The following is a 20,521-nucleotide window of genomic DNA, read 5'->3' as shown; positions in this document are numbered from 1 at the left end:
CTTTTCCTTTAAAAATGGGTAGTTTTCCCCATCATTTTGCAATCCATTCATCTGTTGATGGAGACCTAGGTTGGTTCCATATTTTGGCTATTACGAATTGTGCTGCTATGAACATAGGTATGCATATGTTACTGTAGTTCTCTGGAAACCCCTTTGGAAAGATACCCAGGAGTGGTAGAGCTGGATCATATGGTGGATTCATTCCCAGTTTTCTAAGGAATCTCCACACAGATCTCCATAGCGGCTGAACTAGTTTGCACTCCCACCAACAGTGTAAAAGAGTTCCTCTTTCCCCACATCCTCGCCAGCATTTGTTGTCGAGTTCTTTATGCTTGCTACTCTGATTGGGGTCAGATGGAATCTCAGCGTAGTTTTGATTTGCATCTCCCTGATGGCTAATGATCTTGAACATCTTTTCATGTATCTATTGGCCATTTGTATCTTTTCTTTTGTGAACTGTCTATTCCATTTAGTTGCCTATTTCTTGATTGGGTTGTTTGTTTTGCCTGTGTAGAGTCTTTTGAGCTCTTTGTATATTTTGGACATTAGCCCTCTATCAGAGTGATGACTGGTAAAGATCTTCTCCCATTCTGTAGGCTTTCAATGGAATTCTACTCATCAATAAGGAAGAACAAAATCATGTCATTCGCAAGAAGATGGAAAAACCTGGAGAACATTATGTTAAGTGAGATCAGCCAAGCACAGAAAGAGAAGGGACATATGTTTTCTCTAATATGTTCAAGCGAGGGAGTATTAGGGATACCAGAGGGACTCCAGATGATGGAGGGGAAACCTCAGCAAAGCCAGGAAGTAAGGGGAGGGGAGGAAGGCTGAGGCTGATTAATGGGAAAGCTACATTCAAATATGTGTACATGTGAATATAACATAGCTAACCTGGACACTCAGTATTAAGAGGGATGGAGAAGGGAGTAGTGGGGGGGAGCACCAGGTACTGTGTGAATATATGCCATTGTCAACATGATCCACATTATGATATAAGACTATAGTGCTCCAATAAAATAAAATAATAAATAAAATTAGTAGTAATGAGTTAACCATAAACATTTCAAATGTTTTGTCACAATGAATATATTTCATTTTTGCATTTGTTGTACTCTGATAACTTCCCTGAAAGTCCTTACAAATCATCTACAGTGTTTAGTCTTCAACAAAGAGGACTGCACTAGGCTAGGCATGGTGTAATTCCAGTAGCTGCGAGGCTGAGACAGGAGGACCTCGGGTTCAAGGCCAGCCTCAGAAACTTAGTGAGATTCCCCCACCCCCGCCACAACTTAATGAGACCCTGTTTCAATTTTTAAAATAATAAGGGTCATGAGTATATCTCAGAGGTAGAATACCCCTGGATTCAATCCCCAGTGCAAAAAGAGGGAAATAAAAAATTAATTGCAATAAATAAATAGAAGGAAGGATGGAAGGGAGGGAGGAAAAAAGAAAAGAAAGAGAAAGGAGTAAGTAAATAAATGAATGGAGTGGAAGGAGGGGAAGGAATGCCAGAGACCTGTGAGAAAGAGATAGGCCAGGTGCTGTTCAACACAGGTGTCTGGTGCCATGTTTAAATAACTTTGACTCCATATCTCAGTCAGGATTTTCTGATTTTCTCTAATAGAGAAGCAGATTCTTCTAATCCAAGACTGAGCAGAACAAGAGTAAATTACATGGAGCTGAATGGAACGATGCAGGAGAATTATGAGTTTTGTGTGGAATATTGCTGATGCATTAAGGTTCTCTTAAAATACTTATAACCTTTATTTTTGCAAATAAAACCAAAATATTTAGCAGATGTTTAACTTACAAAACAGTTTTATAAACAGAAATGAAACAATTTAGTTGACTGTTCATTTTTGCAGATAGACACGAAACATTTATCTTTTCTTCCCCCTGCCTGACACCTCTGCAATTCAGAAGTCATACTGAGTATTCTCATTTCCATAGCAATATAGTTATTGGCTTAGGATTCCTTTTTTGTTAACAGGACATAATTTGAAACATTGCCTTACCTGGACTATCTTATATGAAAATGATGCTCATTTAATCAGATATGACCAGACACTATTAAAGATCTAAGGATAACTTTCTAGACCCGTTGCTCACAAATCCTTCTTGAGGAGAAATTGGGCTCACAGGGTTCCCAGCTTTAAGTATAACTAAGGAAGCTCATTTCCTGGCAGGCCCAGGAAGCTTCAAATACTTACAGACATCAAGAGGAGAGGAATTCACCCGAGTCTGCGCTACAGCGAGTAAAAGTGAATTCTTGGCTTGGTTTCTTTGCCTCGTGAATCTTTTCAAAGTCCAATCTAAGGTATCTTGTGAAAACTTCCAGCAATGCATATTTAAAAGGCTTATACAGTAAATCATTTTCCAGCTGCACCTTGTAAATAAGCAGGCCAAATCTAGTGGGACCAGCCTTATTTTGTGGTCAAGAAGCATGTTTCTTTAAAAGTACCTTTAGTCAAAAGGGATGACGTTAAGGACAAGTTTTGTGTTTCAATAGAAAACTGTGGCATGTAGCCGGGCGTGGTGACACACGCTTGTAATCCCCGCGCTTGGGAGGTGGAGACAGGAGGATTGCACAGGTTCGAAGCCAGCTGCACTGGCTTAAGAGACCCTGTTTCCAAATACAAAAAAAAAAAAAAGATCTGGGAGTGTAGCCTGGAGGTAGAAGGGCTTCCAGGAACCCCAGTACCACCAAAAAAAAAAAAAAAAAAAAAAAAAAAAAATAGCACTTGGGGTAGAGATCAGAGGTAGAATAGTTCTGGGTTTAATCCTCAGTACTGTGTGTGTGTCTGTGTGTGTGCATAAAAATCAGTTTTGGTATCTACCTATACATTGGACTGGTTCCTGTTATCATGCCCAAACTGTCAACATTTGTCAAATTTTCAGTTTTTCCAATTTCCTTCCATTTGTAGCTACAACCTTCCAAACCAACTTGCCAGTTTCCCCCCATCTTTCCTGACTTGGTGTCACTGAGAGCTAAGACCTGACAGCCCAGATCCTTATAAGGGTTCATCTACCTTGTTATTGACCTTTGCTCCCAGTATCTGAAGGAGGACCACCAGCTGGAGCCCAAGCATGTGATATGCACCTCCATGGACTGGTCAGTACAGCGGGCCAGCATGGGCCACATTTCATCCTGGGCTGGTTGCTGTTGGGCCACTTAGGAAATCTGTAAAATGCATGGGTCATGCATGCCCTGTGAAAGATAATCAGGAGTATGGACAATATCACAAGAATGTCTACATCTTAGCCAGCAAGTCATGCTGTAGAATCTATCTATCTATCTATCTATATATTGATCCTCCAGCTGGTAGTTCTCTCTCAGATACTGGGAGCAAAGGTCAATAACAAGGTAGATGAACCCTTATAAGGATCTGGGCTGTCAGGTCTTAGCTCTCAGTGACACCAAGTCAGGAAGGGGTATGTATATGTATATCTGGCCCATGCTGGACCACTGTACTGACAAGTCCATGGAGGTGTATATCACACACACACACACACACACACACACACACACACACACATATTATTGGTGTACTATAGTCTCCCATTATAATGTGGATCATGTTGACAATGGCATATATATATTATTTATATATATTGTATGTGTGTGGTACTAGAGATTGAATTCAGGGGTGTTCTACCTCCAAGCTAAGGCCCCCATCCTTATTTCGTGTTCTTTATTTTAAAACAGGATCTCACTAAGTTGTGGAGGGCCTCACTAAGTAACTGAGGCTGGCCCCGAACATTCGATCCTTCTGTTTCAGCCTCCCAAGTACTGAGATTACAAGTGTGTACCACCACACCTGGCTTACAGATTTTAATCTACCCACCTCTTAGAATCCACTGGACTGGATGCCCTCAGAGTTCAGCTGCTAGCTTTTACTTTAGTATGATATTATATATTAATATTCCTCTTCTTCATCCTGGGCATCTAACTTTTAAGATACCTGATCTGTAGGACTTTTGCAGGGTGTTCAACAGATGGTCCAACTGGTTCTTCAGAAATGACACCACAAAGAATCATTTCGCTCAGTCATCAGCTTCAGATTTTCCTTGCTCTAAGATGTCAAGGACAGTGTCTCTGGGCCCATCTTGAACAAGAGGATGCACTGATAAGGCGGGTCAAAGTTTGTGCTGACTAGGGCAGACTATGTGTGAGCCAAATTCAATGTTGACTTCTACCCTCGCTTTTGTCTTCTCCATCCCAGCTCTGGACCCCACTGTATGACCACAGGCAACAGTGTTGCCTCCCATTGTCAGATACTATAATGTTGGATACAGTGTGCTAAGTTTTGTTTGTGTGTGTGTAGTACTGGGGTGGAGCCCAGGGGCTTTTCTACCTACAGCTATACTCCCAGACCTATTTTATACTTTACAGGGTCGCACTCAGTTGCTGAGAGCCCCACTAAGTGGCTGAGGCTGGCTTTGAACTTGTGGGGTCCTCCTGTCTCAGCCTCCCAAGTGCTGGGATTACAAGCGTGCGCCACCACACCCAACAGTGTGCTAAGTCTTAAAACTCCCCTCCACCATTTTTAGCCCCTCCTTTTTCTTCACAGCCACTGTCTTCTTTCTTGTGTCCTTTGTATATAAAAGTTTTGCATGTCTACCTGTCCCCGATAGGTTTCTGCATTAGGCACTGAGCATCTTCCAGCTGTAATAGTCTTCCTTTTTTTTTTTTTGTGGTACTGGGGTGGAACCCAGGGCTTTCTACCTCTGGGCTATACTCCCAGACCTATTTTATATTTTATTTGGAAACAGGGTCTCACTAAGTTGCTTAGAGCCTCACTAAGTAGCTGAGGCTGGCTTCGAACCTGTGTGATCCCCCTGTCTCAGCCTCCCAAGCGCGAGGATTACAAGCGTGCGCCACCACGCCCGGCTGTAATAGTCTTCCTTAATAACATCTTTCTTTACTAATGTTGAGACCTTCATTGTTCCCCCCCTTACATAGCCAGTAGTATTCTGTGCCTTTAATTCAACACCAGTCATTGAATCGTTGGGAATAATTACATGTTTTTGCCCCAAATACCTATATGGTACCACTCATCAAGGCTAGTTCAGTTGGGTGTGGTGACACACACCTGTAACCCCAGTGCTTGGGAGGCTGAGTGAAGACAATTGCAGGTTCAAAGACAGCCTCAGCAGTGTAGTGAGGCTCTATTTCCAAACAAAAGATAAAAAGGGCTGTTGGCATAGCTCAGAGGCAGAGTACTCTTTAGACAATCTCAAGTTTCTCTCTCTCTCTCTCTCTCTCTCTCTCTCTCTCTCTCTCACACACACACACACACACACACACACACACACACACACACACACATATTACCCGATGGCTGGGTCTAGATACACAGGAAACCAACTGGCTCATTACAAGGATCCAGGACTAAGAGAAGCTGGTAGTTCTGATATAGGCAGGACACACAGATGGGAGGTCAGGCAGCAAGAGGGACCACCGTAACCCTGCACCAAAGACAACCCTCTGCTGATAACAAGTCTGCAAGACATGCCCAACACAGGATATCAGTATGGTCTAGGAGCTTAGGAGAGAGGAATCAGAAACCCACCTGGAAAGTCCCTGCCTGCCCATGCACATTTAAAATTGGGCCCTAACCTCAGGTTAACTTTGCCTAATTATAATATTACTAGGATGATGGTTTTCACCCTTCTAGTGTAGGGTAAGTACAGGCCTAAAAGAGATAAGGTAATGTCATTCCTCCCCTCCACCCACTCAGAGAACACCCAGAGACTTCTCCACTCACCACTAAAATCACATTAAAGAGGCCCAGAGCACAAGCTGGAGCCCTGCCCTGCTGAGCTGCTCGCAGCAACACCGGCTCCTTCCTTTGCTATGAGGAGTGACTTCTTTTGCTTTCAATAAACCTGCTTGCTATATGTCAAGTGTATGATTCATCCAATTCTTTGTCCGGGACACCAAGAGCCTGGAAAAACATTGGAACCACCTACCCCAGGAAGTTCTCAGAGGAAACAGTGTACAAAATTAACAATTTGGTTATATGCTTTAGTGTTCGACCAATAAAAAGGGATGAATAAGGATGCAAAAATATTCCTTAAAAGCACTCACCTTGGCTGGGTGTGGTGGCGCACACTCATAATGCCTGCGCGTGGGAGGCAGAGACAGGAGGATCACGCAGGTTTGTAGTCAGCCTCTTTGGCTTAAGAGACCCTGTTTCCAAATAAATAAAAAATATAAAATAGGTCTGGGAGTGTAGCCCGGAGGTAGAAGGACTTCCAGGAACTCCAGTACCACACTCAAAAAAGCACTCACCTCTCTACCTGTGCTTTGACATAATCTCCTCAAATAGCTCAGGTGATCTGTAGACCAAAATGTAAGGGGCAAGGATCGACTGGCAAACTCTGCTTTTTACAGGACCTACCTGCATGTCATAAAACACACATCCCCACACCTGATGCCCTGGGGAGGAAACAGGAAGGTCCTAACTCTTCCTGGTATAAAGAAAGGAAAACGTGCAACAGCAAAATACAAGTTACCTAGTTCACAAACTATCTGGCTTCCCTTTCAAATAAAATCTGAACTCAATAGCACATCTTTCCCCAGCATAAAAGGGCAGAGCACAGCCTTTCATGCACTGCTGTCTGAGGAAAACCAGAACGAATCTTTAAGGATCTGCTGGAGATCAGGTGCCTGAGGGGAAGGGCATCTGAAGGTCAAGGAACTAGGAATGTCCCCTGAGGAGAGAGCGTGTGATAGAATAGAGCTGGGAGGAAATCAGGACTGGGGTGACTGTGGCTGTGGGAGGTTACATGTCAAGAGCCAAAGCCACAAAATCGATTCTGGGCAAGACAGAGAGATACTGGATAAATACTAATATTCATTACATGGACGCTGTATAACTTAAAAAGCCTAAGAGTCAGTTAAGAATGTTAGGAAAGCATAAAGTATAAAATAATGAAATAAATTCAGAGTTATCTGGGAACATGAATGACATATCATCCATTCACATTGTGCTCGAATATTTTAAGTGAAACTTTCCCATAGAGTCATAATTTTCAGACATAAATGTGCAGGATTTTTGTTTGTTTGTTTGTTTGTTTTGCTGTGGGGGTTTGTTTCGGTTTTGGTGTGGGGATTAAATCCAGAGCTTTAAACATTCCAAATATACTCTCTACCACTGAGCTACACTCCTACCCTTAAGACCAGTTTTTATAATTATAACACATTTCTTTTTCTCCTTCTTCTTCTTCTTCTTCTTCTTCTTCTTCTTCTTCTTCTTCTTCTTCTTCTTCTTCTTCTTCTTCTTCTTTTGAGGTACTGGGGATGGAACCCAGGGCATTCTACCTCTGAGCTACACCTCTAGCCCTATTTTTTATTATATATGTATATATAATAAATATATGTATATATGTATATTATATATGTATATATATGTATATTTATTATATGTATATTGTGTCTGTGTGTCTGTGTGTATATGTGTTACTGGGGATAGAACCCAGAGGCTTCCTACCTCCGGGCTACACTCCCAGACCTATTTAATATTTTATTTGGAAACAGGGTCTCACTAAGTTGCTGAGAGCCTCACTAAGTAGCTGAGGCTGGCTTCGAACCTGTGCGATCCTCCTGTCTCAGCCTCCCAAGCGCAGGAATTTACAAGCGTGCGCCACCATGCCTGGTTTATTCTTTATTTTGAAACAGGGTCTCACTGAGTTGCAAAGGGCCTCACTGAGTAGCTGAGGATGTCTTTGAACCACGATCCTCCTGTCTCAGCCTCCCAAATGCTGGGATTGCAAGTGTGTGCCGCCACGCCCGGCTTAATTATAACACATTTCAATTTGTAAAATATTTCAGTTGAATATTCATGTGTATTCATCAGATTTCCATTGCTGTGACAAAATACCTGAAAGAATCAACTTATAGGGAGGAGAAGTTTATTTGGGTTCATGGTTTCAGTTTATGATTAGCTGACTTTATTGCTTTTGGCCTAGGGTGAGGAAGAACATCACAGTGGAGAGTTTTGGTAGAGCACAGGTTGTACCTCATGGGCACCAGGAAGCAAAAAGCAAAGAGGGGGGAGGGGGCCAACAGCCCAATATCCTCATAAAGAGCACACCCTCAGTGACTCATTTTCTTCCACCAATTTCCACCTCTTAAAGGTTCCACAAGTTCCCAGTAGTGCCATTAGCTGGGGACCAAGTCTTTAACACAGAGCCTTTGGGAACACTTAATATCCAAGCCATGGCACCATATTTATGTGGCTTTTGCAAAAGGCTGTATCTAGTCAATACTAGCAGAGAAAACTGAATTTCCCCATAAAACCAAAATATGTCATGCTCAAAATTCTGAAATTTACATTCTATAAAAAACACACTTATCACCACAGAATATAAAATTTCTTCTTTTAGAATTGAAGGGAAATGTTAAGTTTCTAGTTTTGATTTTATTTTCATCACTTTTTTGAGTTTTAACAGCATTTCATGTGAAAGCATCCAAATTCAGGATACAATTTTAGAAGAGTAGCATCATTAAAACATCACTATTATTATTTAATCGAAGAAAACAGGGTGTGGTTTGTTTAAACTTAACTTTCATGTTTTTGGTTGCTCTAGAAATGGGGCTTACTCTATGATGAGATTAAGTTAGACAAAAAGCATATTTGGTTCAAGCATGCCGTTCTTAATGGACCACCATTCTGGATCTGCTAAGATCTTGAAACATCATTTTTGTTTTGGTGGTACTGGGGATGGAACCCTTCTATCTCTGGGCAATACTCCCAGACCTATTTTTTTTTATATTTTATTTGGAAACAGGGTCTCTTATGCCAGCGAGGTTGGCTTCAAACCAGCGCAATCCTCCTGTCTCCATCTCCCAAGTGCAGAGATTACAAGTGTGCGCCACCACACCCGGCGAAACATCATTTTAATTCACTAGGATATGTTCCTATTAAGTACAGCTCCCAAGGGCTTTTTTTTTCTTTTGAAGGAAGAAAATCTTATAAAACATAGATTGTCTCAAGTATTAGGAGAGTTCTTGTAACTCAATACCGACTTCAGTTTCTTCTCAATGTCCGGCATTCGGTGTCATCCCTGCCTTTCAGCAGTGTAGGGAACTGGGGAAGGTACAATCACTTGAATGTTCTGCCTCTCAGAAACAAAGCAAACATTGCTTTCGCAGGCACATTTTTTTCTTCAAAAAATTCATTCTAAATATTTGTTTATCCCATCTCGACATCATGTTGAAGTGAGTTTTTTTTTTTTTTTTTAATATCCAGGAGGGTGGTTAGTGTAGGTAAACAAAGATGACCCTGAGGTCAGCAACTCAAACAGTTGATTATAGTTGGTTTATGATTGTTGAAAATTCTTTTTTTAATCCATAATAAGTATAGATATATATATAGAGAGGGACAGTCTCTACTAGAGTTCTGAGCTACCGAGTCTGTTATATGTCTAGGATGTCCCCAAATGGCTCAGGGGATGGCAAGCCAAGGTAATAGTAGGGCCAGGAGCTACAGCAAAGGTTCTCACTAAGAACAGTTAAATGTTTCACAGCCCCTCTCTGCCATTCTCAAGGTTTGGGTAGAGCATAACCTACTGTCCAGGCTAAGCCAAAATTCTGTGGAAAGTAATACAATGGACTTAGAGTTCAGAGATAAATTTGCAAAATTTTCAAAGAGCTTCAAGCAGGAAGAAATGAAGGGAGTGGGTATCAACCCAAAGTGGGGTGACCATCATATTTTGTCCTTTGACTTGCTGAGTGCTGAGTATGTAGTTTGTATCTCTATTCCTAAAAAAAGTTACAAAGAACATATATTCATTATAAAATATCAAGTATTTGAATATTCATTAGGTATAGTAATTAATAAGGCAAGTTGATTGCATTAGTCTGTATTCTGTTGCTATGTCAAGATATTTGAGGCTAGGTACTTTATAAAGAAAAGATACGAGCCAGGCATGGTGGCACACACCTATAATCCCAGTACTTGGGAGGCTGAGACAGGAAGATTGTAGGTTTGAGGCCAGCCTTAGCAACTTAACAAGACTCTCAGCAACTTAGTAAGACTTTGCTTCAAAATGAAACATTTTAAAGGGCTAGGGGTATAGCTTGGAGGTAGATTATCCCTAAATTCAATTCCCAATACAAATATAAAATAAAGTAAATTTAAAAGGTGGTTTTCTGCTGATACTTCTGATGGCCAGAAGGTCTAGACCTCAAGGCACCTGCATGAGGGTCCCCCGGGCGCATCAGGACATGGCAGAGAACTATGTGTCATGTTCAGAAGGGATCACAGGGGAGACGGGAAGCCAGAGAGAAACAGGGGCCAGGCTTGCTGTCCTCATAACAACTTCTCTTGCAGGAACTAACCGGGGTTCCAAAGGAACCGCATTCATCTGTTCTAAGGGAGATGTCCTTGATGACCAATTACCTCCCACAAAGCCTCTTAAAGGTTCCACCACCTCAACACTGCCACACCCGGTACCAAGCCTCCAGCCCATGAACCTGTGGAGGAAAACCATATCCAAATTATAGTACTGATCATGGAGAAAGCTGATAACACTAGGAGACATTCAAAGTATTGGCTGGGGACATAGCTCAGTGGTACAGCACCTGCCTAGCAGACGTAAGGTCCCCTGTTTGATTCTCAGCACTGCCCTTGCAAAAAAGAAAAGAAAAATGAATGACTTTCTCATCTGTTTCAGCAATTTGGGAGGCTAAGATAGAAGAATCCCTTGATTCGAGAAGTTCAAGGCCAGCTTGGGCAACATTGTAAGACATTAACTCAAAAAGAAGAAAAATCTTTAAAAGAAATGTTGAGCTGGCCTTGGTGGTGCAAGCCTGTAATCGTAGGATTTGGGAGGCTGAGATAGGAGGATCACAAGTTCAAGGTCAGTCTCAACAACTGATGAGGCCCTTAGCAACTTAGGTAGTCCTTGTTTCAAAAAACATAAAATAAATTAGGGCTGGGAAATATAGCTTGAAGGTAGAATGCCCCTGGGTTCAATACCCAGTAGTACAAAAAAAAAAGAGTGTTGAGAACTGTGACGTAGCTCAGTGATAAAGCACTTGCCTTGCATGCACAATGCCCTGAGTGTTTATCCCAGTACCAAAAAGAAAAGATGATGATAGATAGATGATAGATAGATGTACTGACTTGAGTTTGAGCCCCCAAGTTAACAAAATTTGAGAATAATTTTAAAGCATCTGTGAAAAGACAGTGTTTCTCTAAGGGAGAGTAAAATGTTAGTGTCTAGGAAGAGGCTGCTAAAACTTTATCTATTTCTCTCACAGACATCCACATGACCCGCAGCTCTGCCTGTTACCAGGAGTGACTGTTTCACTAAAGCTCCCTACTGGGGACTGGATGCTAGACCTTTCCTAGAGCAAGCCCCTGGCAGAGATGTTTACAAGGAATCCTAATTAGCTGTTCAGGAAGCAGTGTAAATAGGAGCCCGGACGTCTGGATTTGAAGTAGCAATTCATTAACACAGACGGATGCACCAACATACAATGAACACATGTTTACACCTCACTTACACTGCTGTTTGCAGGTTTTTCTTTTAGTGTGAAGATGACATTGCTTCTAGACAAAGCAGTGTACATCTTCATGCTAACTCAGTGGCTAACACAGCATGTAATATGCACTGCCCATTCTTAACCTGCATCCTGCTAACTGGCTTTTCCCTCATTTTTAAGACAAGACAGTTCCCAGAGTTGAGTTTCAAGCTACAGCCAGTTAGAGTGCATGAATCTGAAAAGTTTTTGTGGTGTGTATGTGGATTGAACCCAGAGGTGTTCCCCCAGCCCTATTTTATTTTGAAACAAGGTCTCACCAATTTGCCGCATGGGCCTTGAATCTGCGATCCTCCTATCTCAGTGTCCCAATTAAGGGGCTTACAGGTGTGCACCACTGCACCTGGCCTGAAAAGGAATTTAAAAATACTACCAGTAAACAAAACAGAGTCTCAAAGCTTAGCTTTTGTAACACTCACAGTATAGTGAGATTGCACTCATACCTGTTCCATATATGAGCCCTGGGATTGGATTATGTCACATCTCATGCTGCACAAGCAGCCCATGCTGTGGGTTCTGGGCAGCCTCCCGTACGTGCTGGTTGCTCAGCAAACAAGCCAAAGGACCCTCCAGTGTCTGGCCTGACATTGCTCCCCGTGCTGGATGTGGTTACAACGCATTTGATGATCAGTATGAGGGCTGTATCGAATAAGTGGAGGAAAAGGCACCTCTGTTGTTAAGAGAAAAACTGAACACAAATAAATGATTAAAAACTGAATGGGGAAAGGCAGGACACTGAAGGAAATAAAGAGCAAGATAAGCTATTCAGAAAATTTCAGTGATTTGTACAGAATGGTTCTAGTGGACTAAACTGGAGATATTGCAAAAGATTTTTAGCAGAGCTATAAGAAAATTCTGCCAGAACTCACATAAGTTTTAGTACAAGGCCTTCTGCTCCTACTTAACGCGAGCTCTTCAGCTTCTCAGGACACAGACGCGTTACCGGGTTCTTAGAAGAGCTAAAACTAAATCTCATTACAGCAGGGCAGGTAGTGTACTATGGGGCAATTTGCTTCATCATCTCTGGATCTCCGTGTTGCTGTTTCTTCATTTCTTGGTGATGACAAGACACTGTCATCAGAACCCGCTTGGGTGTTGATATCAAAGCATCCTCTATACATCTGCAGGAAGAGGAGGTGTTGATACCAAGGTATGAAGTGTATCAGAAAGTCACTGTAAGGCAAACTAATAAAAAATAGAATAAAAATGTCCTTGATGATTTCAAAAAATGAAGAGTAACTTAAATTGCTTCTATGATAGTTCTACTAAAATCCCCAGCAGACAAGACAGCAATTTTAGCAGTTTAGGTGAGGCCAAGTCTGTACTGGAGGTACTGGGGCAATCATGAAATAGATGGAGGGTGCTCACTACAGAAGCCCCCTGGGCCGAGAACAGTGGGCCTCCAGTCCACTGCTAGAGAGTCTCAGGTTCCTAGAAAAACAGGAATACTGTCCTGGAACAGAGAGCTCAGGCTCAGAGATATGAGGCTATTTCTAGTCCAGCCAAACCCCAAACACCCCTGCTGTACAGAAAGTCAGAAAGATCCGCTGGCCACCAGGTGAAGCGGCCACGGAGCGTGCCATGTCGGGGCACACTGAAGGGCCAGGGGAGTGGGGAGACCTGGGTCCAGGCAAAGGGTGTGGCTGCTGCAGTAATCCTGGCGAGGGATGGGGCTGGGACTGAGCAGGTGGCTGTGGCGATGGAGGGAGGTCTGGGGACCCGGCTCTCTATGAGATGTTCTAGGAAGACAGACTGAGAGGTGTGGTCAGAAAACAGGATGCTGGACCCTGAGGTTTCTAGTGTGGAGAGTTCACAGGTTTTGGTCAGGTTCGAGAACATTCCCCTAGGAGTGACTGACCAGATTGAAGAGCAATTGTTGGAATGAGGAATCTAATAACCGAAAGATTTTTCCAAAGGTCTTCCAGTACAACTCAGTCCTACTGCGAGGGACCGTCCCTAAGTTGCTCTGGGGGTGAAAAAAAGAGGGGCAGACAAATCTACAATTGCAGAGTGCAATTCACTAGGGTCTTGCTGATGAAAGCGCGGTCCTGGATACCAGCAAGACCACTTGGATCCCTGCAACTGTGGTAAAAAAAAAGAGAGGGTTATGTATGTTTTAGGACAGAAATGACTGCATATTAGCTGGCATGTATCTAGTTTATGTTAAGCCAGTATAAAAGAGTCAGAACTGGGTTTGGTGATGCACACCTGTAAGCCCAGCTACTCTTGAGGTTGGGACAGAAAGATCACAAGGCTAACCTGGGCAACTTAGTAAGACACTGTCTCAAAATAAAAAACAAAAAGGGCTGGAGCGATAACTCAGTGGTAGAGTGCTCCTAGGTTCGGTAACCATTACTGGGAAAGGGGAGGAGGGGACCAGGCACATTTCTGGAGTCAGGGTTCAGTTGTAAAGCTCCACATACCTCTCTAATGGCTTTGTCTATTTGGATTTGCTGAGAAACTATGGAAGGAAAAATGGGGTTTTCTCTGGGACAATAATGATTGTTACCATTCAAGATGGCTGCAGTTGTACTGAGCTGAATCCATGTGAGTGGGCCTCACGGTGGGCCATGTGCACAGGAATTGTGGCTGGAATGACAAAAGGCAGAATTGGTAAAACCAAAGGAAAGGAACCTTGGCAAAGATGTATCAGTAATGGCTGAAAATGGTAATTGAGAACACCAAAAAAGGCTGTTACTGCTTCTAGCCTGGGATGGATAAGAAGTGCCGCCCGAGAGCTTTCTCCCATCCTTGGCTAAGCTGCCTGGCTTTCTGGCCTTCGTGCCTTTACATCCATCATGGCTCGTGGCCTGGGGTCCCTCTCCTTCTTCAACCACCTTCTTTATCCAAGCTATGACACTATGAATTTCAGTATAGTAATTATCTTTCAAGACCTAGTTCCAGCTTGGGCATGCTGGTGCATGTCTGTAATCTCATTACTTAGGAGGCTGGCACAGGAGGATCACAGGTTCAAGACCAGCCTCAGCAATTCAGTGGGATCTTTAGCAACCTAGTGAGATCCTATTTCAAGATAAAAAAATAAAATAGGGCTAGGAGTGTAGCTCAGAGGTAGACTGCTCCTGGGTTCAATCCCCAGTACTGCAAACAACAGCAATAACAAAATCACTTCTAATGGTAAGTCTTCCTTGATATTTTCAGAGAAAACTCAATATTGTATCATGCTCTATGCCGTAGGTGTGGAGTCAGACCACCTCAGTGGTAATCTGGCTCAGCATCGCTAGCTCTGTGAGTTGGGGCAAGTTACCTAAGCAATCTGTATCCCAAGTTCCTCATCCCAATACTTTAGTAGTATTGCTGTGAGAGTTTTAAGAGAAAAATTCAAGACTTATTGCTTGGTGCAAATATTGTTCAATAAATACTAAATTTCTTTTTTCCCATGGAGAACTTTGTGCACATTTCATCTTTCTCCTGATGGTGTATGGCTCACCGTTTACATGGTAATCATTTGCCTACAGTCTGGAGACTTTGTCTCTCTATTCAGCTGCACTTGGGGCCTGTCATAATGACTTGCTTAAATCAGGGCTTCAGGATATGTAGTTGCAGTAAGTTAAGTCTTATTGAAAGTTTAGGGGTCTGATCAGAAGCAGATATGAGCTGCAGAGGTACTGAGTATTCAGCAACTTCAGACTAAAAATTAGTCCTTATACTCTCAAGGGGGTCTGAAAACCCCCGTCAAGAACCAGAAGTAGATGTTCTCAGAGTCTCTTTCCCTCATATTTCTTATTTCTTTTCTTTTTTTCTCCCTTCTTTCTTTCTTTGTGTGTTGTAGTGGGAATTGAACCTAGGTCATTCTACTTGTGAGCTATATCTCTAACCCTTTTTATTTTTGTTTGCTGAGGCTGTTCTTGAACTTGTGATTTTTTTTTTTTTTTTTTTTTTTTTTTTTTGGTGGTACTGGGGTTCCTAGAAGCCCTTCTACCTACCTCCGGGCTACACTCCCAGACCTATTTTATATATATATATTTGGAAACAGGGTCTCTTAAGCCAGTGAGGCTGGCTCCGAACCAGCGCGATCCTCCTGTCTCCACCTCCCAAGCTCGGGGATTACAAGCCTGCGCCACCACGCCCAGCGAACTTGTGATTTTTTTTTTTTTTTACTCAGTCTCTCGAGTGCTAGGATTATGGGTGTGAGTCACCATGCCCGTCTTTTCTCTATGGGATTTCTGAGTACTTCAGGAATCCTGAGAAAGCAAGAGAGGATAGTCTAATCAGGTTTAGTGAGCCATTAGTTATTACCCTTTGAGGTTTTGACATGAAGGTAAAGCCCTGGAGGTTTGGGAGGCCCATGTCTTGAAATTCTCTGTATGGAAACCTTTCCTTCTCTTCCTCTCACCTGTAGGAACTTGAGAAGGCCCCATGCTCCTCTTCCTGCTGCTGCTGCTGCTGCTGCTGCCTGGGATCCTCATCCTGCCGCTTCTCCTTGATAACCCGTATCCTTCCCCTGCCTAGAGCCTGAGAATCAGTGTATGGAAGGGAGGTCAAGGGGCAGTGTTATGGTGAGATTTAGAATTGATATGATTGTGTCATGAGGGTTGCAATATCATCAGCGTGCAAATCCACTGTGATGGATTTACTGGGTGGTAACCTAGGCAGGTGGGGTGTGGCTGGAGAAGGTGGGTCCTTGGGGTGTGGCCTTAGGAATTATACTTTTGTCTTTGAATCCCCTTTATTATTTGCTATCTCTTGCTTCTAGCCCCCACTATGTAAGAGCAGAACCCATGCTGTCCTCTCTGCTTCCCACCACAACGCCCTGAGCTCCACAGACCCAGCCTGACATGGGCTGGACCCTGCAACCTCCAAAAAATGTGAGCGAATAAACCTTCCTTCCTCTAAGTTGTGTGGTTAGCTGGTTTAAAATCACAGGAATAGAAATGTTGAGCAAGGCAGGAAGAGACGGCCAGGTTCTCTATCATCAGCGGTATCTGGAAGGGTGGGATCATTTTTGTGGTTTACTTCAATGCTCATGTTCTCTCAGATGTATGAGGAAGCTACCAGATCTGACTGTAAAAGCCGGGCACTCTATCTTAAAATTTACTGCCTGAGATTAGTTCATGTCTCTTTCCTCTTCGCTATGATTAAAAAGCAATATTTATATGCACTATCAGCAGCAATATTAAAAAATCACAATTTGTGCTTAATGTTATAACCTAATAAAATAAACTATTCATAATCACACCTTGCTTTTCTGTGTGTAGATATGTCTATAGGCTGTATTATTTGTTCAAGAAATTCTCCTAAGGCATTAGATCTGACACCAGCATCTTTATAGCTGAGAAGATTCCTACTGTACACTTTTCATAGATGTCCTTGCAGGACTGATGGACTGAGCCATAAATACAAGGGCTGTTCCAGATAAATTCTTCCCTCTATACCATCCCACCAGAAATGTTAGCAGGTACCAAGCCCTGCTGACTAACTTGGATAACAGCTCCCACATCTACTCCTAATCTCTCACCCACTCTGAGCATCTCCAGGGAAGTAGACAGGCATGTTCATTAAAGTGACCAATCTACTTTTTGTTCCTTTCTTCAGATCTTTTCTGCCTGTAAGGTCAACTCCTGCTCAGCTGATAAAAACACCCATTCTATTTTATAGAATGAGATGTTGCCTGATTCTAGTAAAAGACAATTATATGTTTAAGTTTGTTATTATTTTGTTTTTAACACACTATAAGTAAAAATAATTGAATGTGTTTAGTGGCACATGCCTATAATCCGGGCACTTGTAGGCTGAGGGAGAAGGATTGTAAGTTTGAGGCCAGCCTCAGTAACTTAGCAAGATCCTGTTTTAAATTGAAAAATAAAAAGTGCTGGGGATCTAGCTCAGAGATAGAATGCCCCTGGGTTCATAGTACCAAAATAAATAAATAAATAAAAGACTGTAATCCCAGCATTTGGGAGGCTGAGTCAAAAGGATCACAGGTTCAGCTGAATGTGGTGGTTCATACTTATAATCCCAGTATTTGGGAGGCTGAGACAGGAGGATCGCAGGTTTGTAGCCAGCCTCAGCTACTTAGGAGGCCCTCCACAACTTAGTGAGACCCTGTTTCAAGAAAAAGAATTAAGAAATAGGATTGGGGTGTAACTCCGAGGTAGAATGCCCCTGAATTCAACCTCAGTAGCACATACAGAGAGAGAGAGAGAGAGAGAGAGAGAGAGAGAGAGAGAGAGAGAGAGAGAAAGATTGAGAGAGAGAGATTGAGAGAGGAGTGTAGCTCAGTGGTAGAGTACCTCTGAGTTTAAGCTCCAGTATCTCTCTCTCTCTCTCTCTCTCTCTCTCTCTCTCTCTCTCTCTCTCTCTCTCTCTCTCTCTCACACACACACACACACACACACGTGAGAACATTTAACATCAGAGCAGGAAAAAAAAAAGTTCATGTCTTCCCCATGTCTAATTCAGGCCTCAGCAGGGCTCCGCTCAGTCTCTCGGGGATGCAGGAAGCTGGGGGCGCCATAGCAGAACGTTCATTCACAATTCCTGAGACAGAGAAAGGGAATCAATAGACACATGATGGATTTCTGGGTCTTGTCCTTCTGCCCAGGAGTGACAGCATCGTTTTTGCTCATGTTTTATTGATTAATGCAAGTCACACAGCCATCTTCAACTTTAAAAAGGGATTCCCATGTGCACTGGAGAGGAGGAAAAATCTATAATAAAGCCAATTGATTGGGGAACTGTATCTTAAGACCAAAAGGCAAAACCACAGGGAGAAACATCAATAAGTTGGACATACAAATATGAGTAGCTAAAAGGTACTGGCTGCTTATTGTGTCTCGGGCACTCATTGTTCTAAGCCTTTCATTTAATTCTCATAATAACCTCAGGAGGTAAATTCCACTATTTCCTAATTTTGCCAAGAAGGCACTGAGAAGTTATGTAACTGACTATCAGGGAATAAAATGGACACAAGAAGTAAGAAAAGGGAACATAAACAGGGGAAGGTCAGGTCAGGGGATCGTTAAGTGTTAGGAGTTATGCTAATTAAGCAGTGAATGCTGGCATTCCAGATAGGATAGGTTGAGTTCATAGGTCTGGCATGTAGTTGGCTAAAGGAAATCCTATTGTTTCTTGTTCAGGAAAGAGTCTCTAGTTAGCATTTCATATTCCGGGGTCATTAAAGGTTCATGATTCTTTATCAGTGTTAGCAGAGAAAAAAACAGTTGTGATGGAAGAATGCATTTTTTTAATATGTCCTAGGCTAGTAAGTCAACACTTTTACACGCTATGAGTAAAGTAAGTCAGAATCGAACGCACAAATTTCCGAATAGTAAATTTTGCCATAACCAAAATGCAGAAGCAGACTGGGTAAGGATCTCTGCAAGATTTATGACATGTAAACAATGTCTACGTTTTTTTTGTTTTTTTTTTGTTTGTTTGTTTTTTGGTGGTGGTACTGGGGTTCCTGGAAACCCTTCTACCTCCGGGTTACACTCCCAGACCTATTTTTATATTTTTTAAATTTGGAAACAGGGTCTCTTAAGCCAGCAAGGCTGGCTTCAAACCTGCGCGATCCTCCTGTCTCCACCTCCCAAACTCTGGGATTACAAGCGTGTGCCACCACACCCGGCGACACACATCAGTTTTTAAACATAGAAAAATTAAGTCTGGCTCGGTGGTACACACCTGTAATCCTAGAATTTGGGAGGCTGACACAGGAGGATTACAGGTTTAAGGTCAGCCTGGACAACTTAGTGAGATCCTGTTTTAAAATTTAAAAAAGTAAAATAGAGTTGAGGGTGTATCTTAGAGGTAGAATCCCCTACCCACAGGTTCAATCCTCAGGGCCTCTCACATGCAAGCACATCCCCCCCACACACAAAGAAAAATATATGAACAAGCAATTTACCAATATGAAAAACAAATATTTTAATGTTCATTTTATGCAAATTGAAATGCAAATTGAAACAATCATGACGAATTTCTTCGTCTATTATACTGACCACTAGACTTTATCAAGCTGTTTTTTTATTTTTATTTTTTATTTTTTGCAGTACTGGGATGGAATCCAGAGGCATTCTACCTCCGAGCTACACCCCCTGCCCTATTTTTTTATTCTTTATTTTGAAACAGGGTCTCACTGAGTTGCAAAGGGCCTCACTAAGTAGCTGAGGCTGGCTGCGAACCGCTATCCTCCTGTCTCAGCCTCTCAAATGCTGGAATTACACATGTGCACCACCACGCCCGGCTTCAAGCTGTTGTTTTTTAAGCAATTATTGCTTTTGTTAAACCAAACTCTTGAGACCTGAGAGATCTGTGAAATAAATGGTTATGTTGAACCATTACAGATGCTTTTTTTTTTTTTTTTTTGGTGGCACTGGCAGTGGAACCCAGGGGCTTTCTACCTCCAGGCTATACTCCCAGACCTATTTTATATTTTATTTGGAAACAGGGTCTCACTAAGTTGCTGCGAGCCTCACTAAGTAGCTGAGGCTGGCTTCGAACCTGTGCAATCCTCCTGTCTCAGCTTCCCAAGCGCGGGGATTACAAGCATGCACCACCATGCCCAGAAATCATTACAGATGCTTAAGAGAAAGAAAAGAAAAAAAAAAAAAAAAGACCAGGTCTTGGGACAAGTTCCTGCAGTTACCAGTAGCAGCAGGTAGCGATTGGAAATATGACTACTGAACCTAGAGCTAAGAGTATTATGCCATGAACCTTGAGGAAGGAAAGCCTAAGTGATTGACATTGAACCTACACTGGCTTTAGATAAGAGGGGCAGAACAGAGCTTTGGGATCGAAGGGTGCCCCATAAGGAGAAGTACTTGTTGCTTCTGGACTGGCTGGGATTAATAGTCTGAGAAGTCTATATGCAGACAGGGATTGGTGGCCCTGGTGGTCAGCCATGAAGGAATTTAAGCCAGGCTTTCAACATGAACAGTCCTTTTTATTTTTGCCAGCAGCAGTTAACCGATTGCCTACCTTTTCTTATTTCCTCCCCCTCTC

At 42.5% G+C, this 20,521-nt stretch overlaps 1 pseudogene across 1 annotated transcript in view; it reads left to right on the top strand.

The window, feature by feature from the left end:
• LOC308258712 (T-cell ecto-ADP-ribosyltransferase 1-like) overlaps positions 1–12,756 on the top strand; it is a 41,792-nt pseudogene extending 29,036 nt beyond the window's left edge. Inside the window, exons 2-4 of the transcript in view lie at positions 7,978–8,107; positions 11,549–11,618; positions 12,082–12,756. The product of the transcript in view is annotated as a T-cell ecto-ADP-ribosyltransferase 1-like (transcript). The remainder of the gene's footprint in view (positions 1–7,977; positions 8,108–11,548; positions 11,619–12,081) is intronic.
• The last annotated feature ends 7,765 nt before the right edge of the window (positions 12,757–20,521 follow it).

Source organism: Muscardinus avellanarius (assembly GCF_963383645.1).
Source record: "Muscardinus avellanarius genome assembly, chromosome: 1".
NCBI classification, from domain to species: Eukaryota; Metazoa; Chordata; class Mammalia; order Rodentia; family Gliridae; genus Muscardinus; species Muscardinus avellanarius.
The sequence above is the reverse complement of the archived record's forward strand: the minus strand, read 5'-3'. Positions and strand labels throughout refer to the sequence as shown.